Genomic DNA, 26849 nt, shown 5'->3' on the forward strand with positions numbered 1-26849 from the left:
TATCAGTGTCTGGAAAATGGATATTCTTTCCATTGTCAGACAATCTGTTTGGCATTGCCTTTTACGTGGAGCATGTTTCACTAATTACTTTTGCTCTCCTTTTTAAGGGGTTTTGGAAAGTAATGGGAAGAAGGATGAAGGATTGGGGAATCACACATAGGCTCTGTGATCATAGATTCTTATGCTATTTGCACTTGCCATTAATTTCTGGATGTTGTGTTTATGCTTTTCGAAAAGAAACAGTAACTAGAAAGTTCTGCAATAAAGTTAGACAAAAGCATGGAGTATTCCTTATACATGTATTATTCAGATAGTCCTCCAGAACATTAACGAAAATTCTTTTGGGGGCAGACACTAGACTCATGCTTTAATGAATGTAGGAAACTTCCATTCTTCATCAATGTAGGGAAATCCCAGTGTAGAAACTCCCTTTGTAGCTCCTCTATAATTGCTTGCTTTACAGAGTGCTTGGAGTACTGAGAGTTTTAATTGTATATGTCAGAGAAAGAGACTTGAATCCAGAATTTCCTGTCTTAGAAACATAAAGAATCAGAAATGTAAAGCTGGCAGACATCTTAACAGTCCTATACTCCCACTCCTTCATTTTGTTGAAGGAAACTGACCCAAAAGCCAAGTCTCTTTCCCTCTGCTCTCTCTACATCATCCAGTCATCAGAAAGATTGAAAGACTATTTTAAACAAATGCAATAATAACGATTTCTCAGTGTTTTTGAATACTCTGATACATTTTCTACAATTAATTTTCAAAATTGACACCATGAAAACATGATTTTTGTAATGAGATGGAGAGAGAAACTCTGTTACTTAGAGGACAGCTGTAGCAATAAATTTGAGTATTTTTCTATCTTCTATTTCCTGGTAAATTAAAAAGTGTTGCTGGGGGAAAACAGTAATCATTCTGGTAAATGAAGACTTTGAGCTCAGAATTGATTAATTCTTTCCACCCCACCCCACCCCAGCCTTCATTAAGGGATCATCACCTAAGTGTATATGCTAAAATATTTTCTTTTAAAAGCACAAGTTCAGTTTGGTGCACAAATATTAGGTTTTTTTTCATTTTTAATGAAGCCACCGAAGCAGATTAACATCCTTAAAGATCTTTCCATGACCCTGCTGATTTACTATTCCTTTTCCAATAAGATACTCTTAAGCAGAAAACTCAATCTAAACATTTTGGGGCACTTTTGAAAATTATTATGCTTTCCCTTGAGTAACTAATTAGCTACAAACAGTTAACAACTGCTGTTTAGGGCACAGACGTTATTATATAAGCTTTCATTTCCACTGTGGGAAAAGACCTGAGGCACACAGGGCAGGAGGTGGGAAGGGGGTCAATTTTCTTGCTGTTGTTAATACAACTTTTATTTTAGTTAAAGCTGATATTCCATGAATGGGAGTCTTTCCAGAGTATCAATGTCTTGCAAAGATGTCTTCCTGGCATGGGCAGTAGGAAATTTAAAAATAAGAGGTGGCTTCATCTTAGAAACCAGGTCTATTTTAGGGAATACTGAGATAAAAATATTCTGAGCATGCAGCAAAATTCAGAACAGATGTTTTCTAATATGCATTATTTTATATGCATGTAAATAGTACATATTTCTAAAACATGATTTTTAAGACATCTTGTGGAAAAGAAAAAAAGAGTAGATTTATGATGTAAATAGTTTTTAAGTTTTACAATTGAGGAAGTTGCTCAGATGTCAGAAGATTTCAGTTTTTGTGATTATAGAAATGGAGAAGAGTTTCATCATTGGATTGAAGTTGATTTTCCAATGCTTTTACCACAATGCCTGGCATATAGCAGGCACTTAATAAATGATTATTGATTGATTCCCTCCCCTCCCCCACGCCTTTTTAAAAAATGTGCGTGCAAGCATCTTGGGATCTTTTCTTTGGAAGAATTCCTGAACTCTTCACATGTTTGAATGTTTTGAAGACTAGAAAATAGCAACACATCATGGAGATGTTTACAGGCACTTTCATGCAGAATAAAAATGAACACTGGATTGCATCCATTTTTATACTTTATAGGCTTGTAGCTGCTTTGGGTTTCACAATATAGTGTACACCACAACCCTAAGGAATCCTTAAAAGGACATTCAATGTCTTTATGAAGTTTGGAAGCTCAGACTTCCAAACAATAAAAACATTTTTTCCTGAGCTTCTAAAAATCCAAATCTAGAGAGCAAATTGGTGCCTTATCCTGATAGTATAGCAGCTGCTTGTCCAAAAAAATAACGTCATCACCCATAAGCTCAGATGGTATATATTCCTGGTTGCAGCGTGGTGGTGTTCCCTGCCCTCCCCCATCCCACTAAATCTAACATCCATAGAAACCACTCTTATTTAAAATCTATGACTTAGTGAAATGAAGCAAGAATTATTTCTAAATGGGCAGAGTGCCATCTGAACAGATGGGCATGATTGCAGACAGCCAGGAAATGATGTATGTACATCAAGAGTGAATATGTGGTGAAGGCAGGATAGATCTGGGACTATTGAAACATCTGTCTTTCCTGAGATTGGGCACCTAGATTATAGTAAAGAGAGCATTATTACTAATGTATTGAGTGGTACAAAGAGGCAGTTACTTGAGTGGAGTTAAAATTGTGTCCTTTAATCTCTGCAATGGGAAGCCTTAAGATTCAGGCTTTGTAATTACGTGGCTTATGGATATGCCAATGATGGAATTGCTGGAGAGTACTTAAGTGTTCTATTAGCTCATCCATCCAATGTATATTTTTCAATAACATCTTTATAAATAATAGAAAGCTTTTTGTATTTCTAATACACTTATTGTAGTACAGCTTGTTTTTAAATAATGCAAATAGGAGGAGATGAGATATGGAAAGTTAACCTAGCATCCTGCAAAACTTGCTAGAGGTCTGGTCATCAGAACTATTGATACAGATTATTGATTGAATATGAGTGCTGGTCCCTTATGGATTTTAGTATATCTGTAAGCTGTTTCAAGAAACAAGCTGACTTCTTAACCAGAACTTTTAAGAACAGAAAACTCTAAAGTAAAAGCTATTTCATCTCGAGTATGATGACAACTTATTGAATTTTATTTTACCCCCATCTTTTGATTTTTGAAAACAGATACTACTTGTGATTATTTGGGGTAATATAATTATTTTTTATCATAGGTGCACTCCTAGATCCCTAGCAAAATGATTTAGAGTATAACACTCTAATTCTTTAGACTTACTTGAATCTTCGAGGTTGAGGGTAATCCTTTGAAAAGCAAAAAGGAGAAAGAAAATTAAATCATTCATGGACTAAGGAAGTATGTATCAAGGTAAATTGGGTGCAAAGGAACAAACAAATGCATGTTAAATCAGAAATATGGGGAAAGCAACAATAAAAAAACTTGGAAAAAACAGGACAATTTTAAATAAATGAAACTGAATTACCAGGAGTCAAAGTGGCAGAGATTAAGATAATTGCCTTTTTGATATATTATAGCAGTTCAACCGTCATTTTACTTTAATAAAGAATTTCAATTCCAGAATCACTTATAAGGCACCCACTGAATGCATAGCTGGTTCCAGTCACTGCAACTAGAAAGACAAAACTAGCCATGATTTCTGCCCTTAGAAGTTTACAGTCTTCTGGGAATATAGAACATACATCTGCTTCCACTATGAAGTCCTTCTGATCCACCCAACTATTAGTAGCTATCTGTTAAAAATGACAATACATTGCAGGCAAAGAGATGGGGAGGGAGTATTTTTGCAAAGAAATAGACCTGAGAAATGTAATCTAGTTTATAGAGAATTGTTAGGAGGCCAGTAGGACTAGAATATGGCCACATACAGGTGGCAGAAGTATGAGATCATGGGAAACATATTGAAAAAGTCTCTAAAAATCATATTGATGGTTTTACAGTTTATCCTAGTGACAAAAGGGAGCAATTTTGAAGAATTCTGAATAGAGAGACTGATAATATGGTGTTTTGGGGAGAGTGATGTGGCTCGGTGCAGGATGGATATGACAAAACAGATAAAGTATAGGATCTGGAGTTAGGAAGATTCATCTTCCTGAATTCAAATCAGTCTTCAAATACTTACTAGCTGGGCAAGTCACTTAATCCTGTTTGCCTCAATTTCCTCATGTATAAAACGAACTGGAGAAAGAAATGGCAAACCACTCTAGCGACTTTGCCAAGAAAACCTAAATGGGGTCACAAAGAGTTGAACATGACTGAAAAATAATTGAACAACAGCAGCAGGATGGATGAGAGAAGAGAAAGCCTAGAAGAAGGGTAGCCAATTAGTAGGCTTTTATAAGTCTAAGAAAGAGAAAATTAGATCCTGAACAAAGGTATAGACCCATAAAATGAAAATAAGGAAATGTACATATTATCATCATCAGAAATTGGGAAATTTGGAGGAATACAGATTTTTTCCAGAGAATTACAATTAATTTTATTTTGGATGTATAAGAATTTGGTCAAGGAAAAAAATAGCAAAATTCACAGGCCCTTAGATCATAATGACAGTTTTCCCCTAATTTTTGAGATCATTGATCTAACAAGAGGAAATAAAAAGAGCTTGTCCTAATTTATTTGGGAATATACTAGAATAATCAGAAGGATTTTGGTTAGACAGTCATAGAATGTTAAACCTTTGCAGACCCTAAGAGAACATTTAATTTAATCTTGATTTAGGAACGGTGGAATTGAGGTCTAGATGGTACATATATCTGTTTTGAGATGACATAGATAGTTTAGTGATAGAAATGGGATTAGAATCCAGCTCTTTGGTTTATGTTCATTTTTTTTTTAAACCCTTGTACTTCGGTGTATTGTCTCATAGGTGGAAGAGTGGTAAGGGTGGGCAATGGGGGTCAAGTGACTTGCCCAGGGTCACACAGCTGGGAAGTGGCTGAGGCCGGGTTTGAACCTAGGACCTCCTGTCTCTAGGCCTGACTCTCACTCCACTGAGCTACCCAGCTGCCCCCAGTTTATGTTCATTTTTAAAAATTTCTTCCTCTTTTATCTTCTCTTCCAACCTGTCACCCTAAAAATATTTCTTTCAAACTTTAAAAAGTATTATTCTTAATTTGTTTCCTTCTCTCCTAGAAATGCCAACCTCTGACTTTTTTTTAAGTGTAGATAATGATATATGAAGAGAGAGTTTCCCTCTTATCCCCAGGTAATCACAAGATGTTAATAAGGTGTTAAACTAACTCAAAAGATGAATCTATGCCCTGATCCTTTTATGAGGTGAGAACTCCTCTTTGATTGGGTCAAGAAAGGGAATGATGCCATTGGTTGAACAAACAAATTAAGCTTGTCTCTGGGCCTTTAAATAGCTGGACCCTAATTTCAGCAGTTCCTAGAGTTGTGAAATAGGTGTTTTGTAAATCTTAAAATGGTATATAAATGATCACATATATGGAGAAAACTCATTCTGATCATGATCACGATCAAATGATAACACTTGGATTTTCAAAACATTAGATAATAATAAATCATGCTTATTTTGCTAATCTGATTTCATTCTTTTTTCTTTTCACTTCTTACAACTTCATTTAAGGCAAAGAAGAGCCTAAAACTTCACACTTCCTTCTGATAGGTGTGATCACAGCAATGTCATATATAGAAAGAGGCTAGCACTTCTTTGGTCATGACTCTTGAAGTAATGCCTTTTTATTCATGTCCCTCATCTTTCCTTACTTTCCTACCCCACCCCCATTCCCTTAGGAATATCTAAGTCTCCAAGGGGCTCTCTAGGCCCAGATGATCCCAAAGATATCTACCCCTTTTGAAGACAAATATTCAAATTTTCACCTACCTTCGATTCCTCTTCCATCTTTTCTCTTCTTTCTTTTTTTCTTCCTTGGGCTAAAGGGACTAGAACAAATGGAAATCTTGTTAGTTTTATACCAATGTTAGAATATTTCTTCAAATTATTTTATTTTAGAAGTTATGGAGAGACATGGACCTGGAGATGGGAACCCATCTAGTAAAAGTACCACAGAATCACAAAACTTCAAAGCTGCAAGAGATCTCAGAGGGCATCTAATCCAAATTGCCTAAGTAAGAATTACATGTACGGTATACTTGACAGCTCCCTGCTAAAGATGTCCAGAGATGGAGAACTCTACTTTCAGAGGCAGCTCATTCCTATTCTGGACAACTCTATTTGGTGGAATGTTGAAACTAGATCCCTCTTTCTGTAAATTCCAACCACTGGGGTGAAGGGAATAAACATTTATATAGCACCTTCTATGTACCAGGCACTGTGCCAAGAACTTTACAAATATTGTATTATTTGATCCTCACAACAACTGAGATAGGTAGGTGCTATTGAGAAACTGAGTCAAGAAAAAAGTTAAATGATTTGCTCAAGTTGGGTGATCCCAACTAATAAGCATCTGAGGCAAGATTTAAACTCAGGTCTTCCTGACTTCAAGCCTGGTACTCTATGAACTATACAGTCTACTCCCACGCTTCCAGTTGGAGTTTAAGAAAAACAAGTCTAATTCCTCCTCTATTAACCAGCTTCTTAAATCTTCAAGAAAACTACATCTTCTTTAATATCTTTTGTTTTTTCAGTCAGAATAATAGTTTCGATTCATTTGCCATCTTGCTCACCTTTGTCTAGACCCACTACAGTTTGTCATTATTCCTCTTAAAATGTGGAATCTAGGATTAAACACTATACTACAGATGTGGGATGATTACTAGCATGGAAACTTTTTCTACCAATGCTGATCAGAAACCCCTTTATCATTTGTTTGTCTGATTCACTGAGAACTTATGTGCTTTGTCAATGGATACAAAATCTCAGAGGCAGGTCTTGAATCTAGGACCTATGTAATTTATGTGCTGGTCTGATATCCACCTACCATAATGCAGTTTCTCATGTTCTTTTATAATTTTTTAAGAGTAAATTAAAAATCAAGAAATACAGGACAGTTTTAATAAGTACAAAATGATAGATACAGAAAATCAAATTACCCCATTCAAGACTCCTGCACACAGACTTCAAATTTTTCTTATTAGATATTTTGGTCAAGTACTAACATTAACCTTCCTGATCTCCAGTTTCCTTATATTTTAAAATGTTTGAACTAGATCAGCAATTTGTGACCAGGGTCCATGAATTTGATTGTTTAGAAATATTATGATAACTATATTAAAATAGTTTCTTTGGTCTAAATATTTTAAGTATTCAAAATTATTATTCTGAGGAGTCTATTATTAGCCTTACCAGATCTTCAAAGAAGTTCATGACAGATTAAAAAGAGCACAGAACTAAACAAGATGATTTCTCTGTTCCTTTCCATCTATAATATTGTTATTTATTATGGTACTGTACAACACAGATAAAATATGACCTGATTTCCTAATGAAATATACAAAGACAACTGTACAATGCTACTTATAAAAAGTCAAAGCTATTCAACAAACCATAAATTCTTATCTGGAAAATAGACTGCACAAAGAAAACCAGCTGAATTTATCATTTCTGACTTTTCACTCCCTGCTTAGCTTTTTCTATAATCCAAGAAAGCTCATTTCTAAACAGGGCGTCTAAGAGTTTCTTACTCAGAAAAAATAGAATGGGGAGTCATATTCCTAAATTAAAGTAAATACAGAATTTCAAGAGAGTTTTCCAGTACTCTACTCAAGATTGGCACAGCATCAGTATCGGCCTTTTAGGATTGTTTGCAAAGTCCCGATTGTTCTGTCAGAATCTGGAAAACAAGAAGATAACTTTTCCAGACATTGACTATTGAAAGCTAAGCCCAGCTACTAGATTCCTTTCCTATCTTTCCAATTCTGTGACAAGGTCCTGATCTTGTCACACCATTTCTCTCAATAGCACAGGACTCAAATGATGCTACTTACTTTCCATACATTTTCTCTGACTACATTATTTAGGGAATAAATTTTCTAGAAACAGCTAAATGGAGAGTTTAGCTGTGGTCCCTACATTTATGAGAGAAGCTCATTGTAGAGAATTTTCCTATGTTATGGCAAAATCAATTTCATAAAACCACTGAAAAGTGTTTAGAAAACGGCAGCTGGACTGCAGTTTGCTTTTGATTCTAATTATTATATTATTATTTGGCTTAGAAGCAATTGACCAAGTAACCCACTTTAAAAATAAATTTTCATTTATTTGAAATAAGAGTAGGTTCACATTAAAGTGAGGAATCACAGAAACTCAGAGCTGGAAGGGATCTCAGAACTAATCTAATCCATGCCTTAATAGAAATCTCTTCTACAACATCTCTAAGGAATAGCCATCCACTTCTGGGTCAGCAAGCTGCACAGTATCAGGAGGATAACATTCATCCCTTCTTTAAATTGTCCTGAAGATCTGAGTTGGCAGTCTTCACCTAAGTTAGCAAGACCCTGTTTATTCCAGTGACCATTTTGCCTGAGTGAGGAATGCAGAATCAAGGCTCTTGTGTAAATAGACTCTCAACAATGTCTAGAATGAAAGACAACAGATGTAACCTTAAGAGGCTGATTGTGACTTGGGGGTGGGGGTGGGGGGGTTGTTATTGTTTTTTCCTACCAGGAGCCTCTTAGGTCTCTCCCTTTGCTCAAGTGACAGCTTTCAGCTGATAGGGCCAACAAGTGAAGCAAGTAATCTGCCCTCAGGGGCGTGTGCATTGTCTCCAAATGGGCAGTCCTCCAGGGAAGGGTTCAGCAAGTAAATCAGAGCCAGAAAGTCTGTGTCACTATGAGTTTTAGTTGAAGCTGATAGCTTGAAGGACTCATTGTCTGCAGCCTTGAGTCTTTAGGAAGGTGTGTGATTATAGGGTTTGAAAATGAAGCCCTGGCAAAGGGTTCAAGTGCCTGGAGTATAAAATAGCTATTAATTAGGACGCCCAACATTCAAGGACTTCAGTAGTGAGTAATGATTTAAAAGCAAATAGAATTAATTTCCACTGTCTGTTAGACGTTTGGGCCAGTTAAAATGGTGGCACTTGGGGAAAAACCACACAATTCAAAAGCAACAACATTCACTTTTTACATTATCATTTTTCCAACTGAGTTTCAGATTTTTTCCATGCAGCTAGATATAGAACACACTTTTTATACAAAAATCAGTTGAAAAATGTGTATTAAGCACCAGCTAGGTATAAAACACCATCCTAGTTTGATACTGTATAGCATAGTATGTTAAATGGGCTAATAGGCTCATCGAATGACATAGTTAGAGATGAAAGGGACCCTAAAAGTCATCTTGAACAACTCCTTCATTTTATAGATGGGAGAACTGAGATCTAAGAAAGGTTAATCGATTGGCCTAAGTGTGTGAGAGAGAATTGTACAAGATAGGGTTAAGTAATTAAAAAAAAATTTTTTTTAAACCCTTACCTTCTTGCTTGGAGTTAATACTGTGTATTGGCTCCAAGGCAGAAGAGTGGTAAGGGCTAGGCAATAGGGGTTAAGTGACTTGTCCAAGGTCACACAGCTGGGAAGTGTCTGAGTCACATTTGAACCTAGGACTTGCGGCCTCTAGGCCTGGCTCTCAATCCACTGAGCTACCCAGTTGCCCCCTTAAGTGATTCTTATAGCAAGGTCACCCAAGACATAAATACCAGGGCAGGGGTCTGGAGTTTTCTAACTCTAAATCAGTATTTCCCATAGTACCACAATGCCCCAAACCATGTAGAAAGTGCTTTGAAAGCTTTAAAGAGTTACATAAATGGTCATTTCTATAAATAAGGAGTTTATACTCAGTGGAGATTTTTACATAAAGTTTTGATTGCTAACTATTGGTTATGTTGTAGTTGAGTTTCTTTTTCAGATATGGATGGCATTAGATATCCCTAAAGGAGCCTTCCAATTCTGAGGGATTCTATGCTATTATCTTTATTCTGTGCCTTCATATGATCATCACAGTACCACTTGCAAACCACAGCACCTAGAGGGCTTCACTATTGATAGGGTATTTCTGTTCCATTTTGTACATATTCTCTTATACATTTCACAGGGTAGTATTTCATAGTAATATACCCTGGACCCAAGGTTTTCAGCAACTTAATATACTTACATAGTTAGAGAAGTAAAAAAAGTTGCTTTGGAGTTCAGTTAAGGCTATTTCTATTATGATGACATGATAGTAGAAGAATTGAGAGGTGCTTTGACATTTTCATTAGTTTGAACCAAATTATTAAAGTAGGGCACAATTTATAAAACTTTTTTATGTGTTTTATATTTTCTCAGTTTTTTTGGTGAGATCATAGTTCCAAATGTAAAATTTCATATCCAGAGACATCATGGAGAATTGCTGCATACTGTAGAAAAGATATTGAATCCAGAAAATTATAAGTAACCTGCCCATCGATTAATAAATGCATGGGTCAGCACTGAGTATAATCACTCTCTCAGGATAAGTAAAAAATTATGTCAGATAAATGTTTAAATTGTTACTTTATTCATTTCATTTTCTCCAGGGAGATTACCTTAGTAAAGAATATGACCTATCTGGTAAATTTCTAATAATTATTTATATTATGATGATTTAGAGAAAAAAGCTGTCAAAAGAGATTATTGACTTTTTAAATGGAATTAATTCTAAAAGAAAATTTAAAAATCTCTCTCAACTCTTCTGCTTATGACCTGTATGACCTTCAGCAAGTTTTCTAAATTCTCTAGTTCTCAGTTTCCTCACCTGTAAAATACGGAGATGAGTTAGAGGATCTATTACAACCAGCTTTGAACCTATGCTTCTTTCACGTAATAGCAGGAATCTGACTAAAGAGGAACTTTCTAAAGAAACTAGGGTTTTAAAATATATAAACAAACTTACTAGATAGGTTAATGCCATATTTTGTTTGTTGTTGCTGCTGTTACAAAATTCAAGCAGTTCTTTGCACCAGTCTACAACTAGCATTTCTACCTCATGTTCAATACCAAGCATAATTATAAAATCATATTCAAATATATTCCAACTGTCCTTTCCTGGATGATTTAAAAGGTTTAGACAGGTAACCACAGTGTTTTTAAAAGTTATTTCATTTTAACTTGTATATTCATTTTTATTTAATTATCATAAAATAATTTTATTATTGCATTTTATTACTGAATTCTTTTGCAAGTTGAAAAACATCTGGGTAGTAAAATTTATAGAATGATGGACTTGATAGTCTGGAAGACTTGATTTTAAATCCTATCTTAGATAACTACTAGCTATGTGAGGGCCAGTCACTTAAAGTATTTTAAGCTCAGTTTCCTCATCTACAAAATGAGGATAATAATAGCACCTGCCTTCCAGGTTTTTGTGAGAATTAGATGTGCATTGCAAGTCCTAGAATCCTATATAAATGTTAGCTACAGTTATTAATTAAAGAATGGGGGGAGGGGAGGAGTCTTCTTAGACTTTACTTTCCTAAGAATTCATTGCTATGGTAACTCCATTTATCTCATGTATCTGCCTATCAGGAACAAGGAAGGAGGAAATGCAAGTTGGAAATGACATAGGAAATAGCTGAATACTTCTCTTTTGTTTGTGGGAATTTTGTGTCCAATAAAAAAAGATTTTACTGCCTTCCCTTTGATCCAGCAATACTGCTGCTGGGGTTGTACCCCAAAGAGATAATAAGGAAAAAAGACTTGTGCAAAAATATTTATAGCTGCACTTTTTATAGTGGCAAACAATTGGAAAAATGAGTGGGTGTCCTTTGATTGGGGATGACTGAACAAATTGTGATATCTGATGGTGATGGAGTACTATTGTGCTGTAACGAATGCTGAACTACAGGATTTCCATGTGAACTGGAAAGCCCTCTAGGAATTGATACAGAGTGAAAGGAGCAAAACCAGGAGAACATTGTACACAAAGACTGAAACATTGTGGTACGATCAAATGTAATAGACTTCTCTACTAGCAGCAATGGAAGGATCCAGGACAATCACAAGGGACTTATGAGAAAGAATGCTATCCACATTCAGAGAAAGAACTGTGGGAGTAGAAGCACAAAAGAAAAACAACTGTTTGATCACATGAGTTGATGGGGATGTGATTGAGAATGTAGACTAAACGATCACTCTACTGCAAATATTGATAATATAAAAATAGGTTTTGAACAGTAATACATGTATAACCCAATGGACTTGCTTATCAGCTCCAGGAGAGAGGATGGAAGAGAGAAGGCAAAGAACATGAATCATATAATCATGGAAAAATATTCTAAATAAATAAATTAGTTAAATTTAAAAAAGATCTTAGAGATTCTTATTGGGAAATTAGAATACAAAGAAATTTCCAGATTAATGTATGTATAAATACAGGGCTACATTATAGATTATCTATAAATTAAAGTCTTAGATTTCTCATTTTATATATATGAAAAAGCTAAGACGTGGATCCACTGGAGAAGAAAATGTTGAACTACTCTAGTATTTTTGCCAAGAAAACCCCATGGATAGCTATGGTCCATGAAATCCTATCATGAAGTTTTATATATACATATGTCTTTTTGTCAAATGATGTCTTCTCTAATGGGAGAAGGGAAGAAAAGGAGGGGTTAACTAAGTATTTTAATGCAACAAAGAAATAAATAAATTTAAATTTAAAAAAGAGTGACTAGACTGAATGACTGAACAATGAGGCATGGATAGATTGTGGCTTGTCTAATATAAATGAAAGAAAAGGCACTTATTAAATGCTATATTACTAAGAATTATGTCAAATAGAAATCTACACTCTAGTATTCTTTAGTAGGTCTTAGGTTCTGAATCTAAGTTCTTCTTTAACATAGGTTAGCTAGGTATATGATCATGGACTAGTCATTTAGACTGTTAGTTTCTATACTTTAAACCCTTCCCCTCTCCCCATCCTACCATTCCATTCTAAATTCTCTTAAAACTATGTAGTGGAAGAGTTGTTATCTATACAAGTGATGGGAGCTTTTACACAAAAATGTCCCTGTAGAGATGAGGTCACAGGTTCAGATAAAAACAAATCTTATCACCTCAACAGCTTATGGCTCAACCATGTAAATTTTCTAGTGCTAAAAGGACAGTTTTATAATGAAGCAGAAAAGTTATATAAATAGGTCTACTACATACTACCCAATTTAAAATGTTCCTCTAGGAAGAGGGAATATCCAGGAATATTCCTAAAATGTAGAGACAGGGGGAATTAAAAAAAATAACCAGAACAGGCTGGCCATCAACAAAAGTGCTTTATGAAAACAAGAGACAAGTCAGTAAGAAAGAAATTTCAGGATACTTTTTTGTGGTTATACTAGTAATCAAGAAATTGAAGAACAAAGAAGCCGCCTGTGGAGGCAGCTTTTTTTTTCCCTTTTTTTTCTTTATTTTTTTTTCTTTTTGCTATACCCTGGAGCGGCCATCTGTGTGAATAGCTTACAAAAAGTCCCTTTACAGACTGTAATTAACAGGTTTCATTGTACAGTATTGCATTTCTTAGTAATTCACATGTTGTGTAACCCATGTGTGCCCTCCAATCTGAACCACAGACTGTTTATTTATTCACAGAATGTTAATCTGGTTTACAAGGATGGTTTGTGAAATTTGGTAAGGAAATTACTAGGAAGCCTCTCCTACATGGATCAAACAGATCAAGGACTATGCGAAAGGAGAAAAAAAAAAGCCATAAAGGTCAGGGACTCTATAGAGTTTTAGGGAAGTGTGAATCTGAAAACACCAGTTATATCCTAAAGACAATGGATTCTGAATGTCAAAAAGTAGTTGTTGGCACATCTGGCAGAAGATTTTTCGAAGTAACCACAACAATAGAAAATTGCCAAGATCTGGAAATGAAGGGATCTTCAATTGATCTGTACTTTTAGAACACAGCCACTTGGAGACAATGTACTCAGGAAATTGACTTTACTGTGAATGAAAGTTTTTTTTTTCCATTTTAAAGCAGCAGGAAAATGACTGTCTCTGATGATTGATGTACTGCTACCCTTACTGACCAGGATCTTGTAATATAATATAGCACTGTTTTTAGAAAAAAAAAAAACACTAACAGACCTTCAGTAAGTTGCCTTCTCTTTTGCCCTGCAGGCCCTGATTAATACTAAGCAATGAGCTGCTTGCCCATGGAACTGGCATATTGTTCTTTGCTGTTCAGTACCCCCTGGACTCCCATCAGATACCTACAAATTACAACTCAACTGGGTAAGGAAGTTATTAGAACATATGCTTGTGGATATTACCATTTTTTAAACGGAGACTGTGAATTTCAATGCTTTCTGCCTGCCGTTATTTGGCAGTATGAGATAAAGTAATGTCTTAGTTATAGGGTTCAGGGTTGATTCACATTCATATAAATCCATTGGTTGCTAAAAGAATCTAATGGTAATTACATGGTAGCCATTATGAACATAACTGTATTTAGTGATGGAGGAATATTCTGAATACTTTTGCAATGTAGGCCCCGGGTTGATGAGATAACAGATAAACAACCATTTGCCCATTCACGTAGAAGAATTCTCTATGTTCGATGGCTCTCTTAGAACAAAAAATAAATTCTAATCTGGTCAGAAGAAAAATATGCAAAATTAGCAGTAAATACCAGGCAAATATTATGGTAAAGTAGAAGTAAATATTCTGGTAAATATAATAAGTATAATTATACCATTGCTTCAATTCTAGAAGGAAATAGTATGTTGATATAGAGTAGAGAGGGGAAGCTATGATTTCACTGATATAGGATATATATTTCACTCCAGGTCCAGTGGCACATATTCAGCATGTATTAGAGGCAGGCCTTGAACTCACATTTGCCTTACTCTGAGGCCAGCTCTCTGTTCACTATGACTCTATTATGCATATTATCCATATTTATATATAACAAGGTTATTTAAAGAATCATTTTAGTTCAAAAAACATGTACTAAGTATAAGGACTATATCTTCAGAATAGGTACATATAGCAGCATAATATAATGTAGCAGGATAAACTATGCATATTCACACTGTACCATGAAATATATTAAACACATAAAACTATCCATTTCCCCTAGTGGTTTATGTTCTACTCACATTTTTGAACATTCTGTATAGTTGTCAATAGTATTCTGAAAACAAAAGATGGTTTTCTTTAACTGATCATTAAAATCTTCTATGTTTTATGATTAATAAAAAAAGAAATGTGAAGGAATTGCAATGAGCAGGACAAAGACAGGGCATCCATAATTATTAATACCCTGAGAGACTTGGAATGTGCAGGCACTAATGAGAGCTTGTTATAACATAGGTATTACTGGTAGAATTAGGGTAGAGATTTCTATAGTCTGGAATCAGATCCAATGGGGATATGTATCACCATATTAACAAATAGACTTAGAATAAGAAGGTATATGTCAATGTTCCTCCTGGAGCAATGTTACATATTAAGATGATAAAGGAACAATCTTCATTCCCATGAATTAGCCTTTAGGATCTGTATAATGTTTTGTTTTGTGTTGTTCTTTTCAGGAAGAGGCTAACAGAAAGGTGCAAACAAGAGTGAAACATTTGAGCTCCACAAAGAGAATGAGAAATTCAGGACACTCACAGTCAGTCATTTGTATATGAATATGTGAAAAAAATGATAGTCCAGGTCTTTGACACAAAGCTGGATTTATCCAAGGGATTATGAAAAGGTATTTTTACAGTTTTTTCTTTTGCATATTAATGCAAAAATGACATTTCCTTTCACTAAGATTCTAAAGCTGCTAAATAACAAATAGTACTAGTGATAATTACTTAATTTCTCCATGGATGGAAAACCAGCACTTTGTAGATATTGAATAGTACTATTATTTGCAGTCACTTAGAAGCCATGCTGAGGTAGCAGGTCCCCAAAAATCCCAATTTGAAATCCTGCTTCAAGAAGATTGAATTCTTATATTATATTTACTCTTTTCAGTAGCATTATGATTATTTATATTTTACTATTAATTTTTGTACTTTATGTTTAAATTTAGGAGAATTACCAGTATGAATTGTCTTCTACCTGCCATGAGGATAAGTCCAGAGATTGAAAACATGAATGATTCAGGTCTTGTCAAGGAGAGATTTATAAATAAAGTCATGCTCTCTCTGTCTCCATCTCTTTCTCTTTCTCCATCTCTGGCACTGTTTCTCTCTCTTTTACTCATTTATTGTTTATTTTTCCTGTTTTCATTTTTGTATATAAAATAATAATGAGGCAGGTACTAGACTGAGAGTCAGAAGTTATAAATTCAGATCCTGGTTTGTGCAATTCTTAGGCAAATCAATTCATCTTTCTAAATGAGGGAATTAAGCTGCATGAGGTCCAAGTTTCCTTTGAATAGTAAATCCTATGATGTCTATGATCCTTTAAAAATAATATTAGTCTTAATCTAATGGGAAAGAAGCTAATATTTAGAACTATTACCAGAATCTAGGGCTGTGTTGGAGAACCTATGCCATGCTTAGTGATGCATCGGGAGAGTGCTGCTCCCTTTCCCCTCTCTACATGTGCCAAAGGTCATTTCTTTCTTTTTTTTTTTAAACCCTTAACTTCTGTGTATTGGCTCCTACGTGGAAGAGTGGTAAGAGTGGGCAATGGGAGTCAAGTGACTTGCCCAGGGTCACACAGCCAGGAAGTGTCTGAGGTCAGATTTGAACCTAGGGCCTTCTGTCTCTGGGTCTGACTCTCAATCCACTGAGCTACCCAGCTGCCCCCTAAGGACATTTCTCACATGACCTGCCCTTCTGCCCAGCAGCCCAGTGGGAGTGTTTCCTCCCTCCTCTGTCTGAGGAAAGGGCTTTGGGGACTCACGTACTTCATGAGATTGCAGTTTGGGCATTTGGTCTCTAAGGTCTCTAAAAGGTTCACCATCACTGATAGGGCCTTTAATAGATAATAAAGAAGTGATATTGTGACAAGTAAAAATTACTTTCATAATGACCTTTACATAGTATTTTAAAGTTTGCCTATATATCTGTGTATGTGTATATACATATATATCAATCAAATACCCTTCCAGCTGTGTACTATAAGTACTATTGAGCCTCTTTTGTTCGAGGGTATTAGAATGATGAGACAGATTTGGCTTTCTCAATGGTTTGGCAAGCCTTTAACCAGTGCAAAGGCAAAGAGGAGAAAGAAGCTGATTTCTCTTCTCTACCCAAAATATGTGATACTCAAAATGGCTTTTTAAAAAATAATGCTGAAAAAACAAATAAAAATATTTACAAGTAGTAAGAATATATGAAATTGGTGATTTGGGGAGTATGAGACATCTTAAATGTTCAATTTCCATGTGGATTTGCTCTATTGACATCCTTGCTTTCTCCTCTCCAGCAAATGTTCATCATAAATTGAATATTTAACCAAATGAAAATAAGCCAAATGATTTTTGTTTTATTCCTCCTTCTTTCCCAACCTAATTTCTTGTTTGGTTCATGATTGGAAATGATCACTAGCTGTGCATTCATTTGCCCTTAGAATGGAAAGGGTCTAGGCATTTGCAGTTAAGTGATTTGTCAGGGGTCACATAGCTAGGAAGTGTCTCAGGTCAAATTTGAACCCATAACCTCCCACCTCTGGGCCTGGATCTCAATCCACTGGACCACCTAGATGCTTCCATTATTTGCACTAAAGACAATAATTATAATTATGACAACTCATAGGTATACTGGTCCTTAAAAGTTGTATAATATAGATGAAATACAAAGTCCCAAACAGCTCTTCATGGGATGGTTTGGATGGCTGTACAAATGCAACAGTAGTGGCAAGTACTCTATACTGAGATTGGGCCCATGAGATTAAGTACTAAATTTAAGTATTCTCCACGGAGGCAGGGTCTCTCAATCACTCTTTTATGCATAGAGAAAATTCTTTCCACTACTCTATTCATTTGGCCCCTAGAACTTTTTTCCTCATCACATTAATGGATGCCAAATTCTATTTTTGACCAAAACATTCGGTTCCACAGCCCCAGAGAGAGATCCAGTATTCTGACAATTCTGTATCTGCCAAATCACAGACTTTGGTTGTGGGAAAAGATGATTTAGTCTCTGAAAGAGGATTATACTGGAACAGTCTTTATTCGTAATTTGCTGCTCCTAGAGACCATGCAAATGAAACAAAAGGTGTTTCTAGATCTGAAAATTTTTAAAGGCAAAGATTATTTGTTTCTAGGATTAATTAAATAATAGATTATTGGGCATCTAATCAAGGAGGCACCATGAGGAATACACAGAAAAATGAATACAATCCATATCTTCAACCTCTGTTTACTCATGAATAAAATGCAGATTGTGGAATAACTGATATCTAAGATTCATATGCTATGATCCTACCCAAACAAGTGTGTTCGAATGGTGCAAGCAAAGTATACAAATCCAAAAGGGAAGGTCAAGCCAAGTCAACAAGTATTTATTTTATTTTTATTTGTTTTAAATCCTTACCTTCTGTCTGAGAACCAATACTTGTGAATTGATTCCAAGGCAGAAGAGTAGTAAGGGTTAGGCAATCAAGGCTAAATGATTTTCCCAGGGTTATACACCTAGTAAGTGTCTGAGGTGAAATGTGAACCGAGGATCTCCAGTCTCTAGGTTTAGCTCTCAATCCACTATGCCACCCAACTGCTACCATCACTGAATCAAAAGCAAAAATAGTCTTTCCTCTGAAAGTATTAAGAAAAACTATTTACAAACAACTAGTACAAATAAAATGTATATAGGACAAATCAAGAGTATTTTTAGATGGAAGACACTGATTAATAAGATTATTAAGGTCCTAGAAAGTCTTCTTGCAGAAGTAGGACTTCAGCTAACACTTAAAGGAAGCATAGGAAGTCAGGAGGCAGAAATGAGTAGAAATGAGTGTTCTAGTCATGGGATCCAAGCCAATGAAAACGTTCAGAGTAAGAACCGGGGTGGAATGGAGTGTGCAAGAGGTCAGCCTTACTGTATCTCTGAAAATGTGGAGGGGAAAAAATATAAAAAGATTGGAAGGACAAGATTAAAAAGAGCTTCAAAAACCAAACAGAAGATTGTATACTTGATCCTAAAGAACTGAACCACTGGAGTTTATAAAGTAGGGAAATGATATGATGCTTTAGGAAGATCAATTTGATAGCTGAGTGGAAGATGGATTGGAGTGAGGAGAAACTTGAATCCAGGAGATCACCAACAAGATTATCTGATATTTTCTGGATATGAGGTAAAGAGTACCCATACCAAGTTGGTTCCAATGTCAATGGACAGAAAGAGGCCTATACTATTTTGTAAAGGTAGATATGTTTGGATATGTGAGGAAGAAAGAGATAATTGAATCTGATTCATAGATTATTAGGAAATAGAGCTTGATTGGAAAGATGTTGACACATTTATAAGTAACAGGGAATGTTAGGAAGAAGAAAATGTCAGGGAGGAAAGAAAGATCTCTTCTAGTGCCTCCATGTGAAAGCTGGGGAGAGTACAGGTTCAGTGAACATTACATGAACATTGCTATATTTTAACTCAGCCCTCAAGGATAGATAGAATTTCTAAGGGCAAAAATTGGGGAAAGGCATTCCAGGTAAAGAAAAAGATATCAGCAAAAGTATTGGTGTGGGAAAAGATAAGAGATTCTTGGGTTTATTGATTAGCTCAGTATGACCAGAGTGTATGGTATATGAAAGGGGAAAATGTAAAATAAAACTCGGAAGGTTAGTTGGAAGCAGAATATAGAGAGATTTGACTGGTAGGCAAAAGAGTTTAGACTTTATTTTGGACCTAACACCTCACAAATACAGATTATTTTCATTCCTGGTGCTGCCTTTTCTGGTAGTTTTTAAAGGTTTAACAGCAGAAAATATTGCCTCAACTTTTGAAAAATAGATATTGTTATTCTATATAGGTTTATATATTTTAGGTCTGAAATATATCTTACAGGTAATTTGATTTAGTCCCTTCAATTTGCGGTTGAGGAAAAAGGACAAAAGAGGAAAAGTAGCTTGCCTAAGGACTCAGAACAGGTAAATAACAAGGATTGGATTTGAACCCAGGTCTGTTGATGACAAAGCTTGTGTTTTCCCCACTACACTTTCTTCTCAAAGCTTAAAAGTAAAGTAATACTGATAATATTTAAAAATCCAAAGACTGGATTTAAGAGCCCTCTCCCCACAAAAAGTCAGTGTTTTGAAGAAATCTACACCAGCTAATTATCAATTAACTGGGTGAAATGAAATGTGATTATGTGAAAATTAGTTGTATATTTCTCTCCATTGAATTTCAGGTTTTGAGACATTGAATATAGAAATTGATGAATTAAAATCATAGAGAGGTAGGAGGTTGATTATGTCCAAGTACACAGAATCAGAACTGAGAATCTATTTTCTCCCTCCAAATCTAGTGGAGTCACTGTATCTACAGAGGAATATGTACTGAGCTCACCAGTATGTATGAAGTTAAGTTAAAAGGGAATTTTGGGGGGCTGTTAGGTGACTCAATGGATAAAAAGCCAGATCAAGAGATGGGAGGTCCTGGGTTCAAGAGTGGTTTCAGATGCTTCCTAGCTATGTGAACTTGGGCAAGTCACTTAATCTTCACAGCCTACCTTTTATCAGTCTTCTGCCTTAGGACCAACACATAATACTGATTGTAAGATAAAAGGTATGAGTTTTAAAAAGGGAATTTTCAAGACTGTAAGAAATCTTATAGAAGCAGAGCATAGTCAAACTTAAACCTATGTGACAAACAAACTTATTTTGGTTTCATGATATTTTGAAGAGGTGTGTTAAAACTGACCTTCTTGATCATGGATTTCACAGGGAATTAATTTACTCACAAAATTTTACAGAATTTTTGTCTGAAAATGTTATATATTCGAAAGATGTGTATTTTAACCAAGAATCAGTAAAGGTTACTCATTTTTAATTTTTCTTTAATAAGCATGAAAATTTAATTCTACTTGGTATTGTCTATGGACCTATACTAAAGAAAAGCACGAATCTCACCAAAAGAATTCTGGAGAGAGACAGACAGAGAGACAGATAATACTTAACTGAGATTCTAATTCAACTAAACCAGTCTAAACCTTTGTGGGTCTAATTTTTTTTTGTCCAGCTTGATTAGTCCAACGCATATTTTAAACACTAGTTTAAAAGATAGTTTGCTTTACTTTTTTTTCCAGCAAAGGAGAGAAATGAGGACAAGTACATATATGAAAGAACTGTAAAATGAGACATCCTGACAGATTATAATATGGTGTCTCATCAGAAGATGGGATGTTTTGACTACATGGCTATAGTAGGGCTATAATTTAAATTCCATTAATGGGACACAAAAGCAAGCACATGGAGACAGGAATACTTTAAAAACCTTTTGGTCTGCAGGCACAATACAGATAAAACTGGCCCTTTGACCTTGTAGTGCCAACTCTACTATCCAGAAGGAAAACTCTTTTCAGGGGTTCCTCTTTTAGATGTGGCAGGTTTTCTTTTCTTTTTGTAAGCCGTTCAGTTCTTATCATAAAGAAGGCATAGTGGATTTTGTTATAGAATTATATTTTTGATAGGTGAATTTGTAATAGTTTATGCATTGCTTACATTATTAACAAATATTTATTCAATAAGTAGAGTTAGATTTGAGGTATTGTAACTGTGTGATCTTGGGCAACTCACTATCTACCTCAGTTTCTTCAACTGCAAAATGGGGATAGTAATAGTAGCTAGCTCCCAGGGCTTTTGTGAGGATTAAATATGATAATATATGTAAAGTGTTTAGCCCAGTGCCTGGCCTATCCTATGTAGTACTTAATAAAAGCATGTTTCTCTCCCTGTCGCCTTTCCCCATCTATCTAAGATATTTAGATTTGGCATTGATATTAGGTTATGAGCATGTTTACAGGTCTGCCTCCTGTAAACTTCATAATTAATATACCCTAGAAATAGGTTTTAACTTTTAGACAAATCATACTTGATTCTAGACTGAGAAAGTCACTTGGATTTGACAATTTTCATGAAATGTATTTAGTTCATTTGTAATAAATTCTGTCCTTTGCAGGGAATGTTGTACAAATTATAATAGAGTTATTATTCCTAGATAAGCACACAGATGAAAGAAAGTAGCCTTTAAGATTTAAGAAAACAAAATGGACAAAATTGTTTGCTTAAAAAAATTGATGAGTTTGACCAATCTAAAACACAAACAAGCAAGAACCCTTTCATTGAGATGGATTCCAAATGCTGCATATGCCATTCATTCATCCCATTGTTACCTAATAGGTAAGTTGCATTTGAGAAGTGCTATTTTTTTTTTTTTACATTTTTAAACCCTAACTTCTGTGTATTGGCTCTTATGTGGAAGAGTGGTAAGTGTGGGCAATGGGGGTCAAGTGACTTGCTCAGGGTCACACAACTGGGAAGTGTCCGAGGCCGAATTTGAACCTAAGACCTCCCGTCTCTAGGCCTGACTCTCAATCCACCGAGCTACCCAGATGTCCCTTTAAGTTGCATTTGAAAATCACTTCTTATTTAATTAAAGGATGAGCTTTTGGAGCACCCAAGTATTTGAACACAGAGCAAATTTTCTCTTCTGCCAAGTCTCCTGTTGCTAAGTTGGGAAATCTTAATAATATATTTAAACTTTTAACTAAAAAAAGCCTAAACACAATACTTTTCTTACACAGAGGTCTACTGAGTTTTGTGACAAATTTCATTACATTATGACAATGTCAAATAAACTATTCAATCTATTGGTTATTAGACATTAGAACTTTATTTAAATTGTAAATATCAAAATGTTCTATTTCTTATTTACAAACCAAAGTTAAAGTGTAAGATATTTAGGTAAAAAATAAAATTAAAACTTGCACATTTTTTTCTTAAAAATTTTTGTCCCTTCAAGAGCTATATATCTAAGTATCTTTGACAAATCCTTTGAAATTAACAGCAAATGATGCCTTCTTTGTTAATGGTAAGCAGAAACCAATCAATTAATAAGCATTTAATACACACCTCTTGCATATTAAGTATCGGGACAGCTGGTGAGTTTACAGAGGAAAAAAATTCAGCCATCACAATTCTCAAAGATCTCATATTCTATCAAATGAAATGACTAGCTCTGTAGTATTGTCCTAGTGAAGAACAAATCCTAGACTATAAGCTCTTTGAAGGCAGGGGCTTGGATTTTTCTTTCTAGCATCTGAAGCAACTTCTCTGGTGTCTTGTTCATAATAAATGTTCAGAAACATATAGAATATTCAAGATCCATAAAATAATAAATGCCATACAAAGGGAAATTCTCTAAAGTCCTGTGGAAATAAAGAATACATCAGTATCAGTTTTCCTACTCCTCAAATGTCTGCCAAAGCAACTGTGAAAATGCCACCTTGGAAAATTTTTCTATTCTAAAGAGGACCTGAAAATAATTTACCTTTCTAGGATTACATAGAAACATCTGAAGTTTGATGCTATGTCTCTTATCATATGTTTTTTATCGATTAAAATGAGTTATAGTTTAGGCAACCAGCAAGACAAACAATCAAGGAATAGATTAAATGCTTTACACTAGATTCTGAAAGGATGCTCTCTAGTCATCTTAATAACTTTCTGGTCTCCATATGTACAAATGGTTTGCAAGTATTAGCCTAAGGCAGATGACATACAAGATTTCAAACTAGCAACCATAGAGCAATAATGGGAAATGAATATTTCATTTTATAAGTAAATAATTATACTTTATGGTTATAAAACTCCTTAGAAAACTTGAGGGCCATAAGAAATTGAAAAATGTGTGACATGGGTCGGGTATATTAGGAACAAAATCTTGATAGAAATCAAAATGTTTATGCCCACTAAAGCAACAACCCAGAAAGTTTCTGAGGGTGTTAAAAATTCTGTTAAAATATGTACACAAAGGGTAGGGTATTGATTGTATCTGCCAAATTGGAAGGAATAAATGATAACAGTAGGAAGTAAATAAAAGAGCAAAAGGAATTATAAATAATTTACATTGCTTTAGCAAGTTACGATATTGATAAATTATTTAATTTAATAGCTATACATAAATTCCATAGAAAAATATGAAGCTCTACTGGTAGGCATTTTGATGTTTACAAAAGGGAAAGCTTGAAAAAGGAGAGGGATTTTCAAATAAACCTGAAGGAAGAGTACTAATTGGAATGATAGTATTGAGGGATGTGGAGAAGACCGTTCAAAGTAGAGGGACAGGTGAGAGCAAAGGTACTGAAATGAGAAACCATAAGATGTAATTGGGGAAAGATGAGAAGTCTAGTTTAGTAGTAGTGTAGAGTATATGCAGGGAAATGATAATAGATAAGGTAGAAAAAAGTAGATTGAAAGTAAGACAAAATTAACTGAAAGAATAGTTCACAGAAGCTTAATGAGTGATAACGTACTAAAGTAATAAAAAGCAATAAGTAATAATTGATTTTTTTGATGATTTTTAAGCAGGGGAACAACATAAGAGACATTATAATTTCAGAAGATAGTAATCTAATGGTTGTATATAGGATAGAGGAGATTGAAATTCATTTAGAAGGATATTTCAATAGTCTAGGTAAGATAAAATGAGTGTAAGAACTAGGTTTGGTGGCATCCAGAACAGAATGGAGGCAACAGATGTAAATGATATTATAGAGAAATAATTACAAGGATTTAGGGATTAATTGGCCATGGGCAAGGGGATTTAAAATGTGGGACAAATCAAAGATTATTTTAGGATTTTAAGCCTGAATGACAAGGAAGATCATATCGCCATGAATATATAGGAAAGCCATAATAAAGAATAATTTTTTTTAAAAAAAGGAACATAACATTGGACATGTTGAATTTGAAGGACAATTGTAATATCTAAGTAAAGGTATAAAGCAAACAGCTGTGGTTACAGAAATAATGCCCTTATATTTGAAAGCTGGCGCAATGAAAGTAGATGAGATCAGCAGGGAAAATATTGTAGAGAGAGGAAAATATATACAATAGTGTCAAAGACCAAAACCTGGAGCATATCATCATATAGTGGCAGAATAACATGGAATTGGTATAGACAGCATGAACAGTAATAAAGAAAAGAGAACTAAAGGAGTGAATCATCTCAGAAGTAAAGGAGTCATTTCCAAATAAAAGAAATACACAACAAAATTTAGTAAGTGAATGATTTAAAACGATGAAGACAGAAAGGGCCATTGACTCTTGCTACTAGGAGGCCATTGCTATACTTGAGAAAAGTAGTTTTGACAGAGTGCAGAGCAAGGGTATGAGAATTGAATAAATGGTGAAGTGAAAATAAGAATGACAGTTGTTCTTGTAAAGTTTGGAAATGAAGATTGATAGAAGGGTTTTTGTAGAAATAGGAATAGCTTGAGCATGTTTTAAGGAAAAAGGGGAAAATCCGGGATATAAGGACATAAAAAATTAAGGAGCAAAAGAGAGAGAGGGAACTCTCCATGAATTAAGGTCCTAGGGAAGGCAGGAGGGAGTGGACACAATTGTCTAAAGGGAAATGGGAAGAAAAACACATTATATTGGGCAGAAAGACTGAAAAATACACTGCAGAAGAATGTCATGGTTTTGAAGAAGCAAATGAAGAAATAAAGAGAAAAAATAGAATGAATCTAGTTATGACCAGAATGGTAACAATACAGCAAGTCCATTTTCCATACTCAGAAAAAAACATGGAAAACATAAGTCTCAAAAATTATACTTTTCAGCATCAATATTATATCATGGCACATAGGCTAAGTTTATAAGGAGAAACAAAAAAAAGAGAATTTTAAGACATAATTTTCCTACTCAAATCAAAGTAGATTTTCTGAAATAACTCATTTTGGGGGGAAATGGTATAACTGGAAATGAGATCAGTTATTAAATTTGACTATTTCAAATACAAATGAAATGTTAATCCATCACTTACTTATCTTGGTTTTTTAAAAAAATCCCAAAGGAGTCTGGGAAAAAAAGGTTTTGTGGGTTTTATCAAATCAAAAGCGATTTGCAAAATCATTTCAGACATTCAATAGACCCAAAACACAGCTGGGTTTGCCCATCTCTTCATCATTATGCTTATTACTTCTACTAAAGGTCTCTTTTGCTATCAAACAAACTGATAAATATCTGAAAGTCTCTCTTAGCTGAGAAACAATGTAGGCAAACATAAGATCAATGTTTCCCTGACTATTTTATTTCTATTTTAAATGATAAAATCATATTCTAATATATAATTTGACTTGGTGATCTTTGAATGATAGGAGTTGATCGCTTAAAATTTTACTACAAGAGAAGAGCTCATTAAAATAACGTGGCTAGAAGACAGCAATGACAGAAAGGAGTTTTAATTCATCGTCATTACATTAGCCCATTACACTTAACAATTATAGGCATGCCAAGAGCCTTGGTGGGGTGGACTGACACATCTGGGAACATCCCAGCACATAAGATTCAAATTCTACGCACACATAAAACTCATAATAGAGTTCTTTCTCAATAGGTGGAAAGGACCATATCATAATCATATTAAAACTTACACATCACAATGTGAGAATAATCCACCTTCTAGTAACTCATAAAAATCTGATTCCTTTGAAGCTGTTCTTTATTATTTTCTTGAAAAATTAAAATGGCCAGTTGCATTTCTTTTCCAGTGGTCAGAAAATGTTTGCAACAATTAGGACTTTTCAGTAAGTAGAGTTTGTTTCCTGATTTAGGACAAGAACCCCAGCTGTTACAGTAGCAGTGGGTTTATAGATGTTAGCGCTACATGGATAATAGCAGGAAGAAAGGGTTACAATTTTGTTATCATAGATTGCCATCTCTGTTGACACCACTGGCAAAGACTTGAAAGCTAGTGGGGAAGAGATAAGCATTCTGAATGGTAAGTCTAAAATTCTCTGGTATGTAAGTAGGGCCATTTTGTCCA

General features: G+C 34.8%; 1 long non-coding RNA gene across 2 annotated transcripts in view; it reads right to left on the bottom strand.

Moving 5' to 3' along the window:
- Positions 1 to 5071: 5071 nt before the first annotated feature.
- The window catches only part of LOC123244551, an 82544-nt gene continuing 60766 nt past the window's right edge, over positions 5072 to 26849 (bottom strand). For both annotated transcript variants that reach the window (XR_006506082.1, XR_006506081.1), the window contains exon 4: positions 5072 to 5880. This is a non-coding gene — a long non-coding RNA (uncharacterized LOC123244551). The remainder of the gene's footprint in view (positions 5881 to 26849) is intronic.

This window comes from Gracilinanus agilis, chromosome 4 (assembly GCF_016433145.1).
Source record: "Gracilinanus agilis isolate LMUSP501 chromosome 4, AgileGrace, whole genome shotgun sequence".
In the NCBI taxonomy this organism is placed as follows: Eukaryota; Metazoa; Chordata; class Mammalia; order Didelphimorphia; family Didelphidae; genus Gracilinanus; species Gracilinanus agilis.